This window comes from Notamacropus eugenii, chromosome 6 (assembly GCF_028372415.1).
Source record: "Notamacropus eugenii isolate mMacEug1 chromosome 6, mMacEug1.pri_v2, whole genome shotgun sequence".
Taxonomy (NCBI): Eukaryota; Metazoa; Chordata; class Mammalia; order Diprotodontia; family Macropodidae; genus Notamacropus; species Notamacropus eugenii.
Window position 1 is genome coordinate 97,908,337 of NC_092877.1, and position 3,343 is coordinate 97,911,679.

At 39.9% G+C, this 3,343-nt stretch overlaps 1 pseudogene; it reads right to left on the reverse strand.

Annotated features, from left to right (window-relative positions):
* Positions 1 to 1,960: 1,960 nt before the first annotated feature.
* On the reverse strand, positions 1,961 to 2,734 carry LOC140511499 (profilin-1 pseudogene; annotated as a pseudogene).
* Positions 2,735 to 3,343: the final 609 nt, after the last annotated feature.

Below are 3,343 nucleotides of genomic sequence, written 5' to 3' on the forward strand. Positions count from 1 at the left end.
CATATATGTATATATATATATATATACATATATATGTATATATGTATATATATACATATATAGATATGTAATATCTATTTATACATAAATTTATTCTTTGAGAAGGTTTGTAAACACACCCCAGTTTTCATTTGGCTTTTTCTTAGAAGAAAAAATGTATGCTTCATAATATTCTTATTCTTATAATAGATTCGTTATTTTATATTACATGCAAATTATCTTCTATATACAAAAAGTTATAAAACATTATCATACAGTATAATTTTTCTATATAGAATGGTAATCTTTAAATTTATTCTGGACAGCTTAGTGAGGGACGTCACTAAATCAAAATTGTCCTTTCTGTGGTAGCCTCTAAATATCTTCTATGGTACCATTTATTTGTCTGGGATAGTGCAGTGTGCCTCTGCATTAATAATATGGCACTACTTTGCCCTTTTTTTCAAAACATTTTTAACACACAGGCCTTGAGACCATTATCTAACCTGACACCTCTGTTGGTTAAGATTAGAAATGTGAAATCTCTCTCCCTCCCTCCCTCTCTCTCTCTCTCTCTCTCTCTCTCTGTCTCTCTCTCTGTCTTTCTCTCCCGACATACACACACAGACATAGACAAACTCACACACACATGCATGCACACACACACGCACCCTTCTGTCTTTCTTCATCAATCTGTTTGTCTTTCCCTCCTTTCGTCCTCAGAACCACCAGGGATTCAGGTCATGGCTAGGAAGAGAGTGGAGAGGGTAATATTGGATACCATGCCCAAACACTTTTTAAGATACCCTTAAAATATCCTGGGATTTTAATTTTACCCATAGCCTTCTTTTTTCTGTCATTGCTCTCATTTTTGGAGGAAAGCATTAGTGTTGGTGAGCATTTGATGACTTTCTTTAAGGAGGGAGAAAACACTGGAGCAGAGATTTCATTGTTATAGAGAATTCCCTGTGATGAATCACTCTATAATAAGATTTATTAACTCCTACTCTACAATTTATAGACTCTCTTTCTTTTTAAAAAATATATTTATTTTTAATTTTCAACATTCACTTCCACAAGACTTTGAGTTCCAAATCTTCTCCCCTTCTCTCCCTTCTACTTACCTCAAGATGGCATGTAATTTGATATAGGTTCTACATATACACTCCTATTGAACCCATTTTCACATTAGTCATGTTGTAAAGAAGAATTAGAACTAATGGGAGAAGCCATAAGAAAGAATAAACTAACGGAAAAAGAAAAAAAGTGAGAGAGATCAAATAATATACTTCAATCTGCACTCAGACTCCATAGTTCTCTGTGTATGGACAGTATTTCCCATCATTAGTCCCCTGGAGTTGTCTTGGAGCTTTGCATTGCTAAAAAAAGACAAGCTTATCAAAGTTGATCATCACACACTGTCACTATTACTGTGCACAATGTTCTCCTGGCTGTACCTGTTTCACTCGGAATCAGTTCATTCACGTCTTTTCAGGTTTATCTGAAGTCTACCTGCTCATCATTTCTCATAGCACAACAGCATTCCACCTCATTCATACACGACAATCTGTCAGCCATTCCACAACTGATGAGCATCCCCTCAATTTCCAATTCCTTACTACCACAAAAAGAGCCACTATAAATATTTTTGTACATGTGGGTCCTTTTCCCATTTCTATAATCTCTTTGGGACACAGACCTAGAAGTGGTATTGCTGGGTCAAAGGATATGCACATTTCTATAGCCCTTTGGGCATAGTTCCAAATTGTTTTCCAGAATGGTTACATCAGGTCACAACACCACTTACAATGCATTAGTGTTCCAATTTTCCCAATCTTTTCTAGCATTCATAGTTTTCCTGATTTGTGATGTACACTTTCTTTTTTTAATGATTTTTTGAATTATCAAAAAATCATTTTCTTATCCTCCTATCAACTACCCCAGTAGGGGTGGGAAAAGAAAAGTCAAGCAAGAAAAGTTCTTTTTTTTTTTTTTTATTAGTAGAATCTTTTATTCATATTCCAATATAAGTTTCCAGAAAAAAACCCAACAAAATTTTTTTCAAAAAAAAAAAAAAAGTCTTCCCAACTACACACAGGAAGGAGGTTCAAAAGGAAAGGGGGGGCACCTGTCCATCCAACCTGGACCCCCCCAGGTGTAGTTTTGGCAGCAACAAGTGGGTGGGGGGAATGGCCCAAAAAAACAATGGTGAGGGAAATGGTGCAGAAGCCTGGGGAGGAAGGGGGGGCAAGGAGGGTCAGTATTGAGAGCGTCGAAGGTGAGAAGCCATTTCATAACACTTCTTGTTGATCATTCCCCCGTGGATACCTTCCTTCCCCATCAGCAGGACTAGCGTCTTGGCAGTCATGGTAACAGTGAGGTTGAAGGTGGGAGCACCCCCAGTGCTCTTTGTACGAAGGTCCATGGTGTACTCTCCATCTATTAGCAGCGAATCCCTGATCACCGAACATTTCTGGCCCCCAAGTGTCAGCCCATTTACGAAGAAAGTTGAACGGTCTTTGCCAATCAATACAGCTACTTCAGCTGGCGTGATATTGGCGAAGGTTTTCCCGGGGATGGCGGCCCAGACCGAGGGCGAGTCCTTATAGCCGACTATGGCCGCGTCCTGACAGGTCGCGTCCGCCATGAGGTTGTCGATGTAGGTGTTCCAACCGGCCATAGCGCTGGCGGTCTGGCTCTGCTGCTACTGCGGGCAGGGGGTGGGCGGAGAGCTCGGAACACGCGCTGCCGTCCAGACTCAAGAAAAGTTCTTGAATGTGCCTCATCAAATATATAGCTCTCATACTACAGTTTGAATCCATCACCTTAGTGTCAGAAGCTATGCAGCATGCTTCATCATAAGTCCTACGGAAGCACATATTGGTCATCACATTGATCAAAGTGCTTCTAAGCTGTTCATCTTTCCAATGTTGCTGTTATCGTATAACTTGTTTTCCAGATTTTGCTAACTTCCTTCTGAATTATTTCATACAAGTTTTTCCAGGTTGCTCAGAATCCATTCCTTTTAACATTTCTTCTTGCACAGTAGTATTCCATTATATTTACTTGCTCAGCCACTCCTCAAATGATTGGTACTGAGAGGACATGTGCTTGGCCAGGGGAACACAGTATGGGTGTGTCACAGATAGAACTTAGACCCGGATCTTTCTGTCTTACGTTGCAGTTTTCGTTCTGCTATGCCCACTACCTTCTATGACTACAGCCAAGTAATTTAGCCATGTTGCCACTTCAAAGATCCATGATTCTTTATGGAAAGGCAGCTGATGGCACAGTAATGGTCAGAAATATAGAACTGGAGTCAGAAGACGAGTTCAAATCTGGCCTTAGACAGGTACTAGCTGTG